We start from the raw sequence: 22,843 nt of genomic DNA on the forward strand, positions 1-22,843 counted from the left end.
GGAAACTGTGCATCGTTCATATTCATAAAAGAAGATATTATCATTACAAAAATAGTGACTGGCACTTCTGTAGAAGTAAAAGAATATGCCTTCAGAAATACTCTTTTGCATTTTTATTTTTATCTTTGCTTTTTATCTTTTCTATTTGTTACTGTTTTTTCTCTTAAGTTTCTCAGAATTGTTCTCTTAAGAGGAGCTCATAGAGGAGCTAAATAGATTTCCATACTGAACTGCAGGGAAATGGAAAGGATGAAAAAAATCCCCTGCTCCATTTTCATTAGCATTTTAATAGGAACATCAGTTCACCTGGTTCTAGATGGAAGGATTTAAACCTGCATATGACTCAAAATATTAGAAGAAAATTACACTATCTTGCCAAATATAAGGTCTTATTGCAGGGCAGAATTACTGTGTATTCAATGAGGCCATTAAACAGATTGTGCAGAAAGAGCACAAATATGTAATACAAATGGTTAAATAATGCGTTAGTGATGATAACTGATCAAGGGAAACCCCTATTCAAGGGGAATTTGTGCTAAAGAGATTTCTGCTACTAGCTTTTGTGTTCTCTTGGTTTGTGAAATCTTATATCGATTTGTTAGAGCGTGTGGAATTAAGCTCAGCCATTACTGCAGGACAGCTGAATGGCCTCTGATTGCTGATGGCTGCTGCCTCAAGAAATGATCAGAAATTAGGCCAGTCTGGTTTCAGGAAAGTAGACGCATTTTTCGGTGGGGAACTGTGATTGGTATGAGTAGGAAAACAGAACCCCCTCCCTTCTTTTTCCTCATATACAGGATTTAAAATAGAAATATTGGGTAGCACAGCTGTTCTTCACTAAAGTAATTAACAGAATGTTTAAAATTTCTATAAAGTACAACATGTTCAGGGAAGTTTGCTTTTAATGTTTATCCATGATTAGCTTTCTCTTTGTTAATCCTGTTACTGAAGTCATTTTTATTTGCTAGAATTTAAGGAAAACCATTTTTTTATTTATGTGTTATGTACAGTAGGATCAGTAAATACAGTGCATAATCTAGTTGAAGCTGATGAAGTTTAAGATTCTACCTGCAAATTGCTTTGTAGATTATAATTATGAAATTATATTTTGCATTTTGTTTACTGGAAAATCTCCTTTGCTTGCATCGCTAAACAACTTGAAAATGGAAATTTGTTAAGCAATGAAAACAAAGTTTTCCCTGCATTGTTTTGTAAATTGTCCATTTGTATAGAAATGTTGCAAAGTGAAAAAAATGTAAAGTGATACGTTTTAAATGATTAAATACTTCATAATATCGTACACTGATGTACTGTTACAAGAATTTACATGTATTGTAGACTTAAATGGTATAGTTACAAACAAGATCTTGAATTGAAGATGTAATTTATATCATAAGTTGTACAGTATGTTGCCTACCTTTCAAAGTGTAGATAAGTTTGTGCTTTGATTCTGCTTGATTATAGGATTTTATGTATAAATACTCATAATTTGTACGACACATGCTTGTTATAAGGTACAGATAAATACATTGGAATCATGAAACCACTACTCTTGTAGATCATGTTTTTGTGTAATGCACAATAACATGTAATACTTGTACTGTACATAGCTATTCTATGGGACCCAGTGTGATTGTCAATGAATCCAGCTGTAGATGGAAAATGAACAGTTACATGTAATGCTTAATTTTCATGTCTGTGGAAGGACCTGGAAACAGTTTGAAGAATGTTTGCACTTACAATGCATGCCAATGAGGATGATAAGCATATTGCTCTTGAAGTTCTGTCAAGAACTGACATTAATCAGCTGCCAGAGATCAAGGCTGATATATTAAAATGTGACATTGGTGTAAACTTCTTCTTATTTTGCATTCAGGGTGGCATATGACTTTTCCTGGGAGGAAAACAAAAATCACGTTTTCATTTTCATCAAAATCAAATTTAGTGAACAAGACCCCATTTAACAGCATATCTTATGTTTTTCTTTATTTATCAACCTGGAGTCTTAAAAAGGACAGAATGGGTGATCACATTGCTTCTTATTCATATCAGACATAGCTGATTATAAATTGCCTCTGAAAAATATAATTACTGCTTTTGTGACATTTGTTTTGTGTTGACTGTTTTTATAGGTGAACAACTGCTTATAAAATATTGATAGAGCAGCGGCATGTACTAAAGATAGTCTCAGTATTAAATTATTAAACAGAATAAATCAGAACCCAAGTCAAACTAAAAGCACAAAGCACAGCAAGAAAATTACATACAGTAGGTTTCTGAATTGTATGCAGTCTTTCTAAAACGAAACTTAAATTTTAGATTCATAAAGCGGGAAATTCCTGCCAAGCATATCTATTAACTTCAAACTCCATCTTTCAAAAAGTTTCTTACCTTATTAAAACATACAGCTAATTAATACAGACATTTGCCCAGAATTTCTCAAAATAAAAAAAAATAAAGTGCAGTACAATGAACTATTCTACGATATAGTAAATTAACTCATTTCCCTTAGAAATTAAAAAATATATTTTCTGTGCATGTGGAAAGTTGACAGTAATACCACTACAACATTTTTGCACTTGTACAATGTTGTTTGTTTGAAATGGCAATATTTGGTTCTCAAAGACCTTAAGGATTACAAGTCTGTTGAACTCCTACAGTATATACTGTAAATTGGTCACTCCATGCTATCTGTATACTTACCCTTAAGAAAAATCTGAACATTGTCATGAACATACAGTAGATACTGGTATTTTTTTAAAATAAAACAAACTGACATGGTGTACTGTATCTGCTAATAACACTTGATTTGATAGATTTTTTTATGGTCCTTCCAGTTAAACTCAAATTAAAACTGATTCCCTTAACAAAAGGTTTCCCATTTACCAGAATGAGAATTGTAATTAAAGCATATGCCAGTGTACTTATTAATACATAATTAACCTGCAGCATTGAATGGTCTCTCCTGCTGCATTAAGTAAGTGTATTACATTGTGCTTGCAGTAAATTCACAACGAAGACCATTTCTAGTCAGAAGACACTTGAGAAATATTTGATATTCTAATAACCTGGAAAGAAAAAAGAAAATCTTTATCTGTATTGTACTTGTGCGACGTTAAGGATAACATGCAGCTGCAGTAGGTTTGCTTTGAAATGTTTTTGACTAGGAACATTATTTAACAAAACATCAGTCATAACATTTTGAAGTCCTATTTTGCTCAGTTTGATTACACAACGGCTGACATTAAATTCAATTTCTCAACTCAAACAATTGCTTTTGGAGGAATAGATATACACTGTAAATACATACACTGCATTTATTTATTTTTTTCAATTTGAGTTCCTAGTGCTTTTGTTTCTCTCATCCATGCAAGTCTAAAAGAAAACAATTAATTTAATTACAGCTAAAATAACTTGAAGAAACCTTAAAATGTGTTGAAGAATGAAAAAAAAATACTTCTTAAACTGACAAGTGAAAAGACATACAGTAAATTCAAAATCTCAATAAATGTATTTTACCCATATTTGCCAGGACTGCCATATTGTCATTCCATCAGGTTTTTCCAGTATTTTTTTAATACTCTTATTTGTGCTTCACTATATTGTTTTTTGCACAAATCTGGAGAGGCTTGCAAAACATACAGTTTAGTGTAATAGCACAAACAGCTTTGCAATTAGACATCACAGGTAAATCCACACTGCTTAAATCTATATTTTAGATCTTTGTTTTTAGATATGAGATAACATTTGTTACTATTTCATTTGCAGATTATAAATTAGAAACAATACACAAAAGTAAACAGTAATATACATGTAATACTATGTCTTGCTGTGTAATACATACTAAAATTATGCAAAAAGAAACATGGTAATTCTGACCTAGTTTGGTGTAAGATGTAAGCCCAAGAGATGCTCAGTTAATTTTTTTCATCACATTGAGCCACGGTCATTGCTACTAACCGCTGCGAATCGTTTTACAGTCTGAATTTGATGATAATGTGCTTGAATCAAGCTGGTCTTTGTGGCAGCCAGAAGGTGAGCTAAAGGTGACTACAGTTCACTCAGTAAGCTGTAGTACTAGGAAGTGTTTGGATTGGGTGTTTGTGGAGTGAAGATTTCTCTGTAGGCCGATGTAGGCAGTAGCACATCATCACATATTGATGATATGCTGTATGATGACTTGCCTTTTATCAGCATACTGTATCTGTGAGAGGCTTTGCTTTCCAGTACTCAGCTGTATAGACCAGACACATAGGAACTATATGGATATGGGGACATGTGTGACTCACAACCGTCAGGCATGCTTTTCACTAATCTTTAAGCAAATGTGATGAACAGAAAGAAGATTCTAAATCTCTTACAGTTCCTTCTACACCTAGATATACTGTAGACTACAGATATTTGCCCCGTACAGAAATTATGTAAAAGACCTTCTATGAAAGTCAGAGCTGTACAGTGTTTATCTCTCCTTATTCATTAATATTTGACATTGAAACATTACAAAATGGTAAGAGCGGAATTTTAGATTAGACACCTTTTTAAATAAGTTTGGCAAAATACGTATCTGTATTTTGACATGCTATACTTCATTTGCTAATTTGAGCAGAAGGAAAAGTGCCTCACTGGTGATGGATGAATGGATGTTCAATCGCTAGTTTTTCATAACCACATAACTAAAAATATCCTTTTTAGACACCTGTGCAATGCAAATTGCTCATCCTGCTGTCTTAGATTTGTTGACATGATTTGTGTGACTTCTTGTGTTTCTCATATTGCATATTGCCTAATGCTTTTGGACAGGATGATACTAACAAAAAAGGCAATCATATCTTTGATTTTTCATTAACTACAGATCAAACATCATTGCAGGTAATTTTGCTCTGGATAAATTTAAGGCTGGATATGTTTTATCTTTAAATGTTAAAATAATATACAGTACTGTATAAACCATACTCTTTTAAACTTTTTTATTATCGAGGTTTAGGTGCTGGCACTGGTTACAAACACCTTTACAGTATATGTAAGGTACAGTGAAAAACAATTTAGAATTATTTTCTTGTGTAGAATTTTGGTATTCTTCTCTTTCCTAGTAATTGCCAGTTTTCAATGTGAATGGTAATTTTCAAATTCTGTCATTATTCCTAGTAAAATATCTTGTTAAATTTGCATAGTATGTAATAGTTGCCTCATAGCATTCAATTGCAGTATTTGTAAAGCTGTACCACAATTTATTCAAGAAGTATGATTACACATAAAACTCCTACCCAAGTGTGCCCAAGGAAATTGTACTGTAATAGTTTCTAGTTACTTCAGCCCTTTCTTTAAGTAGGGATGATGAACAGACCAGACTATGTCAGACTTAAACAGGGAAATGTAACATTACATACAGTAAGCAAAGGAAACAGAATTAGCCATCGGAGTGGTTCTGTTTTTCCCCTCTAAATTGTGTAATTGTGTAAAATATTTTTTTTTTACCAATGCCTGATATTATAGTGGTATAATGTCTTGTTAATGTGATCAATTCAAGTGAACCAGATACACGAAAGTTAGGTTAAAGTGATCCAATCAAGGTTTTATACATTTAATGTTTTTTAAATAATAGAAAAAGGCACATTATTTCATAAAATGTTTATTTTTAGGGGAAATGTGCCTACTCTCAGTTGAAGCTTGTATCCAAGGATGTATAAAATATACATTATAATGTGTATAATATCCTTCATATGTACATTTTATTCTTTTTTTATATTATTTTTTATCCTTTATATGTACAAACTCATTTTTGCACATTTTAAGATGAATTTGGTATCAGACCTGCTGAAAAAACATTCATGTAAGAAAGTGTATACTACATAAATACAAATTAAATGCTTTGCAAAAAAGCTGCTTTTTAGGTAGTTCTTTTTTATTTTTTCTTGAATCCCTAACACTACTTTTTGTTTTAAGTCACCTGTTTGAAGTTTTTTTTCTAGAGACTTAGAATCCATCAATGTAATTATCAGCAATGCCTCGTAAGCAGAAAGTCCCTCAATGGCTGGCTTTGAACCACACAAGCAGTGTTCTGCTTCTAACTCCTGAACACTTAGCTTTTGTGTACTGCACAGCAACTGAATGTTAATGTACTTTGATGAGTACAAACCAAAGCAAAACAGTTATATTCAACTTCAAATTAGTGTGTGTTGTATTTTTCTGTCTATATCCTCTTAACTGGGCAGTTGTTGATGGTTTGAAAAGCAGTTCGAAAGCAGCATCTGTAGGAACACTCCAGCATTGTGTGGGTTTTCAGGACTTTGTGCTGCCACGTAATCATTAGCTTCTCTGAAATGTAGTCTGTTTTCTCAAAGTTAATTGGCCTCGGATGAAGAACTACTGTAGCTACGTAATTATAAACTTAATAAACTGATTGAGACATTTAATAATCAGACATGTTTCATTCTCGCGACTGCTCTTTCATTTGCTATGAAATTATCTGAATATTTCAAGGTTTATAAACTTAAGATTCTTCAGGAGAAGTGAATTCTCCACCGTTTAACTTGAGTCCTCTTTAAAGGGCAAAGAATTTAAAACTGGTCAAAAAATGTGAGGAGACTCTTCTTGTTCATTTGATTTCTAGAAGTTAATTTATCCAAGGACTATGTCCACCCATTTCTTAAAAGAAGACAGGGTTTCAACTTCAAAAATATAGCTAGATAGTTTGCTCTTGAATCCATCAACACTTTGTGTAAAAGTGTTTTTTTCTCTGTGTGAAACTATTCTCAGTTTTCAGTGCCCATAGTTCACAAAGGTTGGACGAGACTTTTGACAAATATTGACTGACACACCCGTATTCCCATGTAAAACACATCAGTGATTTCAACCGAGACATCAATTAAAATTAATCTTATAGCTACAACCCACTTTTTTATTATTGATCAACGTTCGGCTCTAAATATACTGTATAATCAAGAGGAGCATAATATTGTACCTGTAAAGATACAGGAAGTACAGTAGGTGGCCCACCTGATTATAATGTAAATATATTAAGTATTCATCAATAAGTGTGCATTGGGACCCTAGAAGAGTAAACCTAGTGTTGGAAAAAATGGTTATTTTCATGTAATTTATAGAGGAATCTTTTACCTATATAATTTAGACAAGTAGGTCAATTGGCTTCTGGGAAAGTTGGCCCTGGTGTAAGTGTGTGTGTGTGTCCCGTCCGGTGTGTACTGAGCACTGGGCCTGGTGCGTGTCAGGATAGGCTCCACTCTCCCTGTGTTGGATAAAGTGGTTAGACGATGGATGAATGGAAGAATTTAACTAACAAAATAAAATGAATTCCTGTAACATGAAAATCTAACCGTTACAATAAATAAAAATAGCTGCCTTCAGAATAATTTTCCTGCAACTTTCTTGTGAAAGGCCAGCTTTTATATATGATAAGGGTGGGTATTATACTGTATATGTAATGATTTTTGTCTAAATGTTTCAGAATGTTATAGAAGTTATTAGGCAACTAGCTGTCAGAAAAAGCAGTGACATATGACTTTCCCTATATGCTCACTGTATCCCGCAGCCTTCACTAGTCAGGAACAACATCTGTCCTTCGCTGTGGGCTTACTATGTTCTCAGTGTGAATTCTGTCTCCAGCATTCACAAGTAAGAGCTTTTCTACAGAGTGGATGTTTTGCAAACAAGTATCCTGGTGTCCCTTTTGATATGATTTCTGTTTTAAAAAAAAAACATTTCTTTCTACTAATTGCAGATGCTTTTAATCCTGTGTGATATCAAGTGCTGCCTCCTTCATCTGGGTCAATAAAGCATGATGGAACAATGCGTTTATGTAGGCTTTCTGTTCATGTTTTTAAAACTGCTCTGATTCTTGACACGTTTCTCTATTGTTCTGTGGGCGTTGTAAAACTGCCAGGTATTTTTCACTTACTGTTCATTTGGTTCAGATCCTGACTTTAGAAGCCTATTCTACTAATGCAAGTCAATTTGGCACTAAATTGTTCTACCTTCCCCCCTCCTCTCTCTCATTCTGCAGCATGGTCTATACACAGTAGTCTAAACCAGCTGATTACAGATACTGATCCCTTATGTCTGCATTTTTGTTAATTGTTTTCTGCAAAGGAAACAATTTGTGTATGTTCTAAGACTATGGTATCAACAAAATACACTTATCTGAAGTTAAAACTTTGAATTGTAGCTGTTCAGAGTGTGCCATTTACTGTACCTGCAATTACGTCATGTTAGTTATATGAAATTTATGTCATAACAAACTAAGTGTTGAAACAGTATTTTAGGTAATATTGCAAAACTTTGATCTACTTGTGGTTTTTAAAACATTTTTAGGATAACATTTTAAATATTAACAGTGTGTTAAAAAGTTTACCGATGTCCTTGTACAGCAAATTTTCAATGAGCTAACAAATGTTCCCCAGTAGAAGAGCTTAGGAAAGCTCAGACTAGAATTTATTATCAATAAAAAAATGCTTGAAATTCATGCTGCTCTTAAGCAGATTGGGAGGTTTAGGGTGTTTTCATTGTATTGACTTGTCTTCTTTATTTTACTGTTTAATTATTTTTGTTGGCTGTAATTACTTCTGAAAAACACAAAGTCAGAGGGCCCACAAGAGCAATAAAAATAGACTATACAGATCTATCAGCGCTGCACTTACCCATCACATTTTAAATGATAAAGATTAAATACCACATTCACCTGTAGCCCTGAATCTAGAATTATTAGCATAATGTACAGTATCTACACCCACAGGAGGATGAGTAAATACCCAAGTTCACACAGGCTAACATTAATAAAGACATTTATTATGTATTCTTTTATTTGTTTTCTTTAATGAAAGCATCTGTTGTCATTCATTGTATTTATTTTATCAGGCTGTTCACTTACATTAGCTGCATCATTATTATTATTACCAATCTATGAAAGATGTTGACAGTGTCAAGGACATACAATATGTGCTAGGCACATATTGTAGCAGTACATACAGTATGTGAGATAAAAATGCTTTTTTAGTGTCAGCAGTTAAAGAACTTTAGATTAAGAGCTTTGTTTTTACTTATATAAAGTATTTGAATATGCCTTGATTAAGAAACCCAACAGTTTCCTTTCAGAACAGTACAGCAAGAATTTTAATTAGCTTTTTTTGTTCCGCCCTTTATATTTCTTAATTTTTTTATCTGCCTCATTTTCAGGCCAGTCCTGCACCAATAATTGTGAACACAGAGACGTTGGACACTGTACCATATGTAAGTATGGCTTCTTCTTCTCAGCTGTTAGAAAATACTTTGCCAAAAATGAACTTGTTTTATGTAATTTAAGATAATCTATTAAATGGGAAGATTTTCTTGTAAAAAACAAATACCTTTCAAACACAGCTATTGGTGAACATTTGCCTTAATCAAGTTTGATGTATTTAATGAACATTAATACGCTGTAATCTCGCAATCTAAATGTAGTTAATGTATGGTGAAGGTGGGTGATACACTCCAATACGTTTTTAAATGAATCTTTCAGTGGCAAGAGAGAGGCAGTGTCCCAGTGGACAGCAGTTAGTAAAAGAACGTGGGGGAAATGTACTGTATTACACAGAGTTATTGGTGGTAACATTTACTGTACAGTATAATACAAAGCTAAGACATGTCCATTAACAAGACATGTCCAGTAACAAAGGACTTTTGAAAAATAATTGTGTAGTTACAAAAGGCTTTAGAGGAAGGAGACAGAAGTGGACAACAGCAAGTGAAAACCTGGTTTCTGTCATGTGGACTGTTCAGTTGTCAGCAGATGACGTGATCAATCACCAAATGATACAGCACAGGAGGAAACAGTGGTGGACAACTAGAATGTACACTACATATGGAAGAAGTAGGATCCAGGAGGCTATGTACTATAAGAAAAGCAGCACAGGACCTGAAATACAGGTGAAAACAGGACAATGGAGAAGGTGGTTTAAGCTGTAGGTTTATCTGATTACATTACATATCAAATTGAATCTGAGCACTGTGGTTAGGTTTTAAGAAGATGACAACAAAATGGACAATTTGACTTGGTTAATTTTCTGTTTATTTAAAAAAATTCTCAGGGTTTGTGCTACGCTGAAATGTTTGGTCTCGAAGGTTTGCAATGACATTTCTTCTTGTTGTCTTAGTCAAAGTACTTCTTAGGCACCACAGTTTGCAATATGTAAATTTAGTTTAAAAAAACATGCTATCAGTGTGATGCTAATAGATTATGAAGAAACAGGGAGTGTGAAGAAAGTAATAAATCAATGACAAACACATGCCACCGTGCCACTATTACAGATAATAACAAAACGTGTTTTTTGTACTCATATTGCGAATTAGGAAGTGTTGTAAAAAAAAGATCAGAAACTCTAAAAGCAGCTTGGTGCTTGTATCGTCATAGTTTTATCTTTGATATATTTTAGAACGCTATTATTTATTGAGAGATATTTTCAAGAGCAAAAAAACTTCAGACTACTTCTTAGCTTTTAAGAACAGAAGAACTTAAAGAATGGTTAAAATTGAGAGAAGGCTATTTGCCCATCCAGCCTCTTTGGTAGTTACAGTAGTAGCTAATTGATCAGAGGATCTCAACCAGCCATTTCCTTAAAAAGAAAAAAGGGTATCAGCTTCAACGATATGGTTTGGTTTTGAATATAAAATATTTCTATTCTCCTTTTTTGCAGCTAAATTTGGTATTTGCATATTGCATTGGTCATTTACACTTGCTCAGTGGACTCATCTTTAAAATCTCACATCACACAAGTAATCGCAGAGGTACTCTGATTTTGGAATGGATTTTTTTTTCCAATTTAAAGAATTCCACCGCATTATCGGTTTACCATTTATAGGCCTATAAATTTGAAGGCTTACGGAGAAATAGTAAGGTAGCACAGTGAACAAGCTCAGCAATCAGCAGATCAAAAGAAGCCTACATCAGTTCCTTTATTGTGCATCCAAACTAACATGCAATCTCTTCATTTTTGAGGATATTAACATCTTTATTGTTAACTGTTTTTTTGCAACCTTGTTTTGTAAAATGTGGTTTTACAGTAGATTGATGATAGAGACAGAAGAAAGAGATGTATTTGAAGTAAGAATAATGATTAAAAATGGCTTAAAGTCTTAAATACAGTTCTTAATTTAAAATAGTTTTGGAATTGCATAGTAATTCACAGAAGCAAATGTTTTTTTTTTGTTGGGGAAAAATACATACGTCACCTAAAGGGTTTTTTAAAAGACCTTGTGTAGCTAATGTGAATTTTAAGTTACTGAACATTTTTAAATAAATGTCAGTAAACATCTTGAGAAATGATGGTTTCTTCCTGCCAGGAGTCTTTAATGTTTTTATGTTTTTTCATTGCTTTTCTGTGTGAAAAATAATCTGAAAGATTGAACAGTTCAAAAGAGAAAAAATATAGCACCTACAACTCTGGAAGATTAAGTCCAGGAATGAAGTACTTTAGAAATCATTTGTAAATGGTTCCTTGGGCATCTTTGAACCTGAGACTGAAGGATAATTGATTTTTTGTCTTCTTTCACTGCTTTGGCTTTTCAATAATTTATAAAATAATTTGCTGGCAGAGTTGAACAATTATCGATAGATTTTAAGTCATCTGTTACATCCAGTGATTTTATCCTCTAATCAGGTACAGTATACTGTACCACATCTTAGCAAATTTCCTTCTTTTCTCAGCATTTTGATTTAAGAAGGAAATAAAGCTCATTTTAAATGACTTGAACAGTACCTACATATGCCCGAATAAACCCTACACCCTTCATTTGCTCATTTCTACTGAATATTTGCATTTTTTCAAGCCTTGGACCTCTGAGATTTTGATAGTATTTAATGTACTGTACTTAAGATTCATCTGATATGTGAGCAGTGTTTTGTGCTTACATGTCTCTTCTGTGGTGTTTACAGCCATTTACCATGAAATAGCTCTAAACTGGGCTGCTCCAAAAAGTACTCCATCTTTTTTGCATCTTGACAGGAGCAGAAAATATCTAATGTATAAAGCCATGGAGAAAGGGAATACATACAGTATAGTATGTACCCTTTAGCAATGCTGGATCTGGCTGATACTGTACATGTAATAGGGACTTTCAAGAAAAAACTCCAACATGTGTCAACTGAAATATGTTTAGGGCTTTGCTTGCACCTGAAGGAGGCTCAATAACTGAAATGCTTTTTTTTCGACTTTTCAGTATGCAATCAACCTGTACTTTCCCCTTTTCTTAACAGTTGCTGTACATTATCTTTTCAAATGTGAAATTAAGAAGATTATTTGCTGGTACTGACAAAATGTACTGATGCAAAAGTACATCACTGTCTGTGGTAGACCTTTACAGAACACATGAACCACACTTCACAACATGCTTAACACAGATAACAATGCACGTAACTCAATTAAAAGCTAAATTCCTATATCACGGATTTGTTCTGAGTACTTTATGGAATGTTTGCATGCTCATGAAAACTGCACCTAAAAAGTTCAAGAACGTTCACTGTATTTTTCATGCCTGCGTGCTTGCGCACACACATGCTCAACACACACTGTAACATCATGTCCTCATCACCATTCTCCCACACGGATGCCCATAAAGTAGGGCAGTAAAAAATAACTTAATGGGCTGCACTCTTTTTCAGCAGTTCACAACAATCAAAAAGCAGTTCGCATGTGCTTAGTTACATTACGGCCTAAATAAAATGTAACATTCTGATGGGACTTAAATCACACATGTACTTACTTATTACTTGGAAAAGGACATTGAATAGTACAGAGACTGCCAGCTCAAGATTAGGCTTGTCGTTAAGCCAGCTGAGACAAGGATACCCCAAGCAATGACACTCAGATGGCCAAGCACTATCTGGATTGATGGGTTCAGCTTGCTGCACAATAGTGATACCTGAGACTTGTGGTGGTCTAACTGTAGTGTAATAAGAAAATAATACAAAACAGTCTGCAGAGGACTGGTTTCCTTAACTGACATTGATTAATGTCATCATGTCTCATAGGACAGACTGTTTTGGTAATCCTAGGGATGTGAAAATTGCAGTGTATTCTAGAAATATTGTGCAATATGTTAAAGTATCCATTGACAGAGTGATTCTGTATCTGCAAATAATAATAATAAATAGTAATAAAAATAAATAATGTGTTTTGAATTCCAATAATTTTATTCACAAATTTATTTACATATTTGTATAGGATAAAGGAAAAGTCCATACTAGAGCCACAGCTGCTCAATAGGCCAGAACTCATCTTGTTTTATATAATTATAACTTCTGTATTTGTACTGATACTGTACATTATTTTGGTATTTCTAAATTACAGTAGTAGTGCACTTTTTTCAGTGTTACTGTTATTTAAATTTACACTGATATCAGCTTTCAGCATTCAGCATTCATCCAAATTGGATATTTTTTTAATTTCATAGGTTTGTCTAAGTTTTCAGTTGGTTGCATTGATTTCACAGCTATAAAATATCTTGTCTTATATAAAATATCTTGGTGTATACAAAGGAAGGAGTTGCAGTTGAAATAGTAACAGGAAGAGAAGTAAATCCAGGATAACCAGCAGGATAAAACAAATAGGGCAAAAAGCTTTATTTAGAATAACTATGATACTACATGTACCATAAAGGTCTGGAGAAGAGACATCAATATCAAACTGCATAGACCTTCAGAATTTATTATAATTTTAAATGGTTTTAATGAAATAGCAGAAAGAATGGGATAGAATACTATACTGTATAGACTTTTTCAAGACAAAACCTAAGATGATTGGCATGTGCAGTATGGTACTTACACAGTGGAGAATTAGCATGTAAATGTGAAGTCACACTGAAGGGAGTACATTTATGGTATGTCCTCTCAGTGAATTCAGTGAACACTTGTTATATGCCTCAGTGCGTTAGACCATATTCTAAAAGGATCATAACTCAAAATAAGAGAACGCTCACACCATGGGACTGCTGTGCTAAATTGGTACCTCTGCAGAGTGTAATAACAAAGATTGATGGTCTTGGGTCTGAATGTAAGCAGAACATAGGATTAGAGCTTGTTATGTTCTTTTAGTCATTTCTGATTTTTTTTTTCCTGTGGATGTTGGACATTCTTTTTGTCACGGATGTCGGAAGGGACGAACTGTGGAGAGGCAGGAGAGCGGAAAAAGACCCATATGTGTAGCGGCGGAACGGGGGATTAGCCTGGACTCAGCAGTTCAGGAGTCGATTAGAAACCAATGCCCTCAGGCAGCGGATGTGGGGCGACCTGGATGCTAGGCGCGTCTCAGGACATCCGAACGTCAATGCTGAGCGAAGGTGACTGAGTGACCCCGAAATATATAGCCCCAGAGAGAGAGACACCGGAAGGACAGCAAAGCACAGGAAACTAGGGGCAGGACAGAGAAGGAGCGCCCTCTAGCTGCAGAGGGCGTGACACCTTTACGCTAGTGCCACTCGTGTCTGAATCCTTAGCACTGTGGCATAATGAAATCTTAACATTGAGTGTAAAATAAAATGAGGGAAAGGAATGGGCTGATTTCCCTCTGGGGATAACCCAAATGTCTAATGATAACATCTGCTGAATTAAGGAGATAGAATATGATAAATGTTGCTTACATGAAAAGTAGATCATGTCCGTTCAAGGAATCGCTGGCTACTAAAAAGACAGGACAGAAAGTACAAATACTTTCCCATGGGAGGGGCTGGGGGGCGGGAAATTGAAAACCAACTTTCTACCCACAATTTCTGCAACCTGGGAAGAGAACATGATAATATTGACCCAAAATCTCTAATCATACAGATCTGGTAACTGATAAGGGTTGGAGGTAAATCTTTAATAAGAGGGAAGCTTATCATTTGTCCCTGTTCTGTAGTGTGAACAATCGCATCACAGAAAATAGGCATGGCTTAAAGGAGACACATTCTCTCTTATCTCAGCTCTGGTCCTAGTTTTTATTACTTGGGTATGATGGCAAGGGCAACATGAAAAGCGCAGGGAGTTACTTGAATAGAGAGAATGATTTTGAAAAAAATATTATGCTCCCAGCTCCAATGAAATGTAAAGACAAGAGTTTGCACTAAACCAATCTCTGCTAAGACTGGAAAGTGAGAGAGAGTTAAAATTGACATAACCTGGTCAGCTGTAAGTCAATAGGAAACCCTTTAAGAGTTTGGTTACTCTTATTACCATTCATCAATTAGAAAAGGAAAAATAAAACTCTTTAAACACAATACAATGCATTCTGCAAGCAGTGCTGATGAGCGGCAACACGAATCTCTCTATAAAAAACATACATACTGTAAGAATCAAATTAAACTTAGCAAATGGCTCATGAACTTTAGATGTCTGTGGGATGAAGGCAAGGACATCATCAATAACCTTTTTTTAACTAGATTATATCAGATTAAATCATGTAAGACAAGATAAGAACAACTTAGGCAACCTAGACAGGAGTCTTGAAGGGAAATGCAATTCGTTACAATGCATTTTGTAACAAAATAAATTAATTGGCGGTATTGCACAATTTTGCAAATACCAAATTAAGCACAAAATCGTGAACTGAAATCGTGAAAGTACTGCATGGTCAACATGTAGCCACAGACGAGAATTTGAGCAAATTACGACATGAAGTGGCCCTTCCTGTTCACTAGTCAATGTGATGACTAATGTAATGCCACATTTGAGTGAACAGGTAAAGGTAAAGACATTTCACCACAGGAATGTTCCAACGTGACCTACATGCAGAGTTAACAAGTCAGTTGTATTTGTTGGCAAAACCGTCTCAAAGTCAAAGGCAATATTTCTACTGGATTAAAGAGATGCATTCACAAACCTGCTTGTTTACAATGTACTGTAATAGGGTCACTTCACCTCACTTGAAGCTTGGTTGCCTTGTTCTGAATCACAGAATATGGTGCCATGCATACCTGGAATTTTCATCTATTTTGTGATGTAAATTGGAGGTTTAACACACTATGGTATACATTTTACTTTCATTGTGGTTTGAAATGCACTTGTCAATGGCGATTCTTACCAAAATATAGCACTTTGCCTTAACTTTGAATAGTCAAGTACTTAAATGTTTCTTTTCATATAAATGCCCATTGTGTATGTATTGTATTTCATATTCAGTCATATTCTATGAATAAAAATAACCTCTTTGTTAAAACAGCAGTTTTGTTATAAACAGCCACCTGTGTTTGTTCAACTTCACCATATGAATCTCTGTAAAAAATTCTTCCTGCCCACCAAAAACAGGATCTATCACTATAGATAAAGTGAAGTGGCTACATGGAAGACGTGAACAGATGCTTGTCTGTTGTTCATCAATTGCAGTTCCTCAGTTGAACAGTATGTGGATATTTATTCTGCATTGCCCAAGGCGTGCAACCTAATTAATTAGACCTGGAAGGAAAGAGGTAACTTTAAGCCGAACACCTGGGGCTTCTGCAATGTGATAAATGATTTTTTAAAAGAGCACTGGATCAAGCTTTGGTCCCACCAAGAGTATAATGACAAAATATCTGGATACACCTGTTAATGGTGATTATCTAGAATGGGCAAGTGTTACTAAATAATGTGACTCACAGGGCTTGCAGTAATATTAAAAATGACAGTGTACAGTATATGGTTTTCTACTATTCTACTGCTATTGCACAGTAGAGCAGATATACATATTTACCAATACTCAGACTAAATGCTATAAATATTTTCAAGCATCCTTGTTACCTCAGAGGGGAAAATGCTTAAATAAGGTTTAATTAATAAGATTAATTATCCTTCTTCATACAGTATCTTAGTTGTGTTAGGACTGTGTGAAATGTATGATATCAGTCAAAAAATGAAAATGAATAGTTCCACATCTAGTTTTGCAGCCTACAGAGTTAGATGTGGATTTAATTTAGCATTGTTCTCCTCGTTTGAATTGATTCAATAAAATTAAATTACCCCTGAGTTTAAGTTTAGGAAATGGTATTGCATGAAATCTGTATGGCTGTAAATATTTAATAGCTTTCAAATTGTGGCTTAGAGTAGTGGTTCTTAACCCTGGAGGACCCCAGTCTCTTCTATTTTCTGTTCCTACTGAACTCTTAATTAGCGAGACTAATCTCTAGGAAATTATTACCATTTTTTCCAGCCATTAAGGAGTTAGATGGGGTTAATAATTAGTGTCCAATCTTAACCAATTTCTAGTTCTGTGATGTAAATATTTGGAGTGTTTGAAATAGTATCATTCCCACCTGTTTCTAATCGTCAGAAATTGGCCACCTATTAAGAGTTATTTTGTCAAAAAAAGGAAGAATGTAACAGGAAAGCTAAAGGAGAGAATGAATGAAGTTACTGCACATTTGCTAAATTTCTTTTCCACAGCAAATCTATACAGGCTATTTTATACATCATTGAAACCATAAACTGAGTGCAGAAATAGGTTAAAATACTTTATAAAAGCAAGAAGTTCAAATTGATAATGACTTTAGTGGGACCAATATTCAAAGACAGTGACACTTGATAACCACTGGCTTAGAACACAGGAAATGGGCCCAAAAATGAAATAACTCAAATTGAGGCACCTCCAGTCCATTCTAATGTTCCACACACAGCTTTTCTGGAACCAGCTCCTTCACTATTTAATTGATGATTAATAGGATCAATCTAACAGTTGTGGTGTTGAATTGATGCAGTCAGGAAGGGCTGCAAGTTAAATAATGTACAGTAAGCCTGAGTGGAAGTGTTTTATATTGACAGGCATTTCTGTATCCCTCCAAAAACTAAAAAATGCCTAGGCATCTAGACATAAAGCAACAAATCACTAAATTATTGAAAGTAAAAGAAATCTGTTTCTTTTTTAATGTCCATATATTGGTATGAAGAAACATGCAACAGCATGTAATAATTTTAATAAAAACAAGATAAATAGAAAATGAACATTTTCTAAAAATTCCCCTTCTTAGGTCTGATCTTAATATTTTTTTTCATTAGGTACATAGCTTGAAGTTTGACCTTGTATTTTGCACGGCCTTATTTAGAATTATTCTCACTAAAATAAAATACTTTACAGCAAACAACTGCTGAGCTATGATAGAACAAAACTAAGCTGATGATTGAAGTAGTTCAAGTACAGTAGGTAGCTGCATCAGCATGCATAGGCAGCAATGGAACAGGTAAATATATATTCCAGGCTGAAAAGAGAAGAAAAGAAATACAATATTTTGGCTGTGGAGCCTTCTTCGGGTGTTCCTAAACTGATGATCAGTTATTAAAGCAGTGTTTAAACAGTGTTTGAGTTTCTGGTAAGCTGTTCCAATTTCCTGCATTTTATAAAATATATAGATTTTCCCATCTCTGTGAATTTATTTTCCTTTACAATCTCAATTACACCTCTCTATACTATAGTCAATGTGATTTGTATTCCTGATTGATTTGCGTTTTAAAGCACATTGGTTTGTCTTTGTGCCCTGGCAAAGCCCCGTTGACTGTTCAGAATGCATTAAGTGTTTGCAAAATTATCAGCCATCCTGCATAAGTAGAATTAAGTAATGATTAGCTTTACAAGTCAATAGATGCATCTTGCACTCTGTCAATAAAGAGGGTCTTGAATCTGCACTGTGATCATCATACTATTACAGTACATTTATAAAATTATTTTTCTTTAATACACAATAACATGTTAATTGTGATGCAGATAGATTATTTTTGGAAATCGATCTTCTTAAATATCGGAACAGCTTTATTATGTGACTGCATTTTCTCAGTGTACCTATAAACAAACTATATCATGCAAAGTTATTTTTCATATTAAATCGGTTATAACAACTCCTACAGTAAGTACAATAACAGTGATCAGTGGATATGTAGAAACAACATAATGTACATTTTCATTGTCTGACAACAGTTATCCATTGTCCATATTCTGTATATTATCTTTTCATTTTATACAGTGCATTATCATTCACTGTGACAGTTCTGAAGAGGGCTGTACTGTATATCCACTAATATCGTATGCTTCACTATAACATATGTTATTCATATTTCTGTGATTTACTGTACATCAGATGTGCATGCAAATGCAGTGTCTCTATCTGTCTCTTGCTATTTATAATGCTCCTGTTTTTTGTAAAAGCATTTCATTACCTGGTCATTTGACATTTTCAGTTAGAATGTTTCCAGATTTCTGGGAGATCCATTCCTCTTGCTGAACGGTGTCCATTTCATTCAGGTGTAATCTATTTCTGTATAAACAACCTTTGCAACTTACAGTTGAATATGGATGAACTATGGTAATTGTGGTTTTAATACAGGTGGGGACTTGAAAACTTATTTTAATGGTATAAGTTCTCATGAAAATACTCATACCTTTATTAAAGATAAAATGTTATTAGTTTACAGTTGAGATTCAACTGTTTTAAATATTTAATATCTGTGTATTTAACAATATCATTTGGTATTGTGAGTTTATTACTCATTAACGGCACTGTGCAGTGCCATCATTTACAGTACTTGATTTGAGAAAGGTCTTGAGAATGGGTCTATTGATTTAAGAGTTTTCATCTAAAAGACGCTTATTAAAAACTGCTCCTGCTCCATTTATGATGCTACTTAGTAAATATTGCAAATTAGAAAGTAGTTTTGGATGCAAACTTACATTTAGGAATGTAAAGATTTTTTTACACAGCACTGACCTAAACAGCCAGACAGCCATGTTAAACTAACAAAAAATCACAAATGTTTTGCTAAAGGAAATATATATTAATGCTTTGTTTTTCTTTTTACCTTGGGGTACTGTATTCAAGGTTATACAAATCTAACAAATTGGAAGCCACCTTAAGAACAAAAAACATCCCTTGTTCAGACTTAAAATGCACATTCATCTGACTATGCAGATGCTACCATGCTTTAGATAATTAGGTCACATCTTCAGGGGAGCAAGATGTAAAGGGCACATTTTTCTTGACCGGAAAATATTTCTGACACTGTCCTTAACTAATACATACTGCCTAATGAACAACAGCAACATAAACCCTTACGTGACTTTAATTTCTTATTACTATTTGAGCTTCTGGTGTCTAAGGCTTTTTGTGGAGCAAGTATTATTTCTGATCTTTATTTCTTTCTTTTTGCTGTTATTGTCAGCTTTTAATGATGACATATAAGGTTTTCAAAATTATGTGAACATCTCCATTATTGGCAAGATGCCTTCCAACATCAATGCTCTGAAATTTTTAGAATGCTAGCTGTTTTACTTGCTAGCTGTTTTTAATCCCTTGGTTGTCTTAGTATTGAGTGTGTGGCTCATTTCCATACTGAAATATTTAGTTTGAATTTGTTATTATTTATTACATAATTAAATTAATTAAGTTTCAAACTCGCCTTAAACAGCATCCCAAGTGCCATTTCATGGAATCATTTCCACTTACTCGAGATATAGATTGCAGATATTGTTATTCTTCCCCTGAAAAGCAGGCTAGTGAGGGCTCTGAGGTTGGTGATGTGGGTGACCTCTTCCAGAAGGAAGAATGTCAAGTGAATGTTATGAGTGGAAATTCAAGCTAATGTCTAAGACATCAACTGCAGGAAATAAGTAGGAAGATAAAAAAAAATATGTTCAGGTAATATTGCGACATCTGAATCACAAGATACTGTATGGACATAAAGTTGTGAAATATATGCCTCTAAGGTGATTGTTTATCCTTAATCTGAAAACAGCTCTTTCTCCTTTGTCCCCCTCACATTGCTTTCCAGAACCATTGCCAGTTTTTAAAAAAAAAAAAGTCAGGATGCTTGGGACAGGCCTAAAATATATATACTGCAAATATTAGTTATGTGTTGTGTACTTTGTAATGTATATGTCTTTATATGACAAGTTTAAAGTATATTTTATTAGTTTTATTGTCCTTAATTCCAGAAAGAATAGGGTCTATAAGCTTTATTTCTGCTATACTTCCCTCTGTTAAGGGTATTGACTCAAAATTTTATAATAGGCATGTCTTATTCTGTTAACAAATTAACATTGTTATTAAATCCTGCCAAACCAGCTGTTCTGGTAGTTGGAGGACTGCTACGAAATCAACTATATAGAACTTCGAAATCAGAAATTATTTAAAATCAATCATTGTACAACAGCATACGTTTCAATGAGTATACAAGACCAAATACTATTCTACTTAAAAATCCTCCTTTAACTCCGGAAGCCGTGGTAGCCCAGATGGCAAGGCTGGAAGGTCCCGGGTTCAACTCCAGGTAGGGGCAAGCGAGGGAGCTTCTTAAAGAAAAACAGTTGAAAATGAGATCTGAAGTCCATAGCTGCAATGGGCTGACAGTGACTTAATGAACAGATTACTGAAGGCTTTAAGGCTTGTCTCTGTTTATTTTGTCAGCAGCAGGGGACCCAGCTGTAAATTAGCGTGCTCACTGGGTTTAAATTGCCCATGAAAGCTAATTTTTTTTCAGCATGCCATAGGTTGATAATCACAAGAAGAAAACAACCTCAAATCATTAAAGAATTTTAAGGTCAAGGGCTTTTTCTGTCAAAAAGGGAAATTGTATACTTTATTCACTGTGCTTACTGTTCGTACAGTGTAGAAATCAAACATACTATAGTGTTGACAATGGCATAGGGATTAGACCAGAATTGTATGATTTTTTAAAATTGTATATACAGTATAACCACAAACGTCATAATAGTGATTAATGCAGCAATTACTTGTTAGCCATGAGCTAACACTGAGCTACTGTATATAAACAAATCGAAATAAAAGGCAGTTTCATGAAAAAATTACATTGTTGTTTTGTCAACATTAGTGGTGGTTATTGTTTTATTTGCTATGACCCTTTTTTGCAGTTCTAATGTGAAAGTATGTATACTCCAGAGATAAATGTTCATTCACATATGGCTGCCTTCTTTGAAGCTCATTACATATCTATGTACTATGCTGTGGTGGAAAAAATGGCAAAATTTTCACCTTTGAGATAATTAGCAAGCTACTGTTGAAAAGAAAATTATAGCTATCATTATTGAAGGCAGCATTTCTATCTGGCATTAGTGGTAAAGAATTTTTGAAATAACATTTTATCGTCCTTGAAACTAGCTCATCTTGGCTGAGACAGGTTCTGAATACATTTTGAGAGCATATTTGTCCTGTGTAAGCCCAGGTCCATCTTAGGTTGTCAGTTTTTAATTAAAAATCTATATGCTTATTGGGTTTGATACATCATTATGTAAATGTTGTACAAGGAGTGTTTTAATGATAGACTTGAGTGACTCTTATTAGAAGGTTCATTAAAGCTAGATTTGATTAGGTTTTTTTAAACAAAGTCCTCTCCTATCTTTATTCATCACCTGTTCTACTATCATGAATTAATTTTTATCTTCTTATTATGGATATATAAGCCAACACTTTCTTCAATAATCATGTAAGATTAATTTTTTTCTGATATATATAAATTAATCAATAAGCCGCATTTTATCAGATTGCTTGTTCGATCAATATTACATTACTGCTTGACTTCAATTTCATAGTTGAGTAAGAGAAAGAAATTTACAGTTACATAGTACAGTTCATCCAGTTGTTTACCATATATTTTACTTGTATAGATGTTCTTTATTAAATACACATTTGCTTTTCATTGGAATGTACTTGTTCCACATCCAATTCATGGTTTCACTTCTAGGTTCCTAGCTTTAATGTGAAGCTCAGAGTTGGTGATATCTAGCCTCTGATCTGGGGGAGAAATGGAGTATTGTGATGTGGGTGAAAAGTTCTTGTTGTTTTGAAATGTGTTTGTTATGTGTTCAAGTATGTTTTGCAGGGCTTTGCATCGGTAATGTCAATCACT

General features: G+C 34.1%; 1 protein-coding gene across 1 annotated transcript in view; it reads left to right on the forward strand.

Moving 5' to 3' along the window:
* The first annotated feature begins 9,195 nt into the window (after positions 1–9,195).
* Positions 9,196–22,843, forward strand: part of LOC148830363 (disks large homolog 2) — a 107,094-nt gene continuing 93,446 nt past the window's right edge. Inside the window, exon 1 of the mRNA XM_088920533.1 lies at positions 9,196–9,243. The gene's annotated coding sequence lies outside the window, so the exon portion shown is untranslated. The remainder of the gene's footprint in view (positions 9,244–22,843) is intronic.

Source organism: Atractosteus spatula, chromosome 7 (assembly GCF_055471065.1).
Source record: "Atractosteus spatula isolate fAtrSpa1 chromosome 7, fAtrSpa1.hap1, whole genome shotgun sequence".
Classification (NCBI taxonomy): domain Eukaryota; kingdom Metazoa; phylum Chordata; class Actinopteri; order Semionotiformes; family Lepisosteidae; genus Atractosteus; species Atractosteus spatula.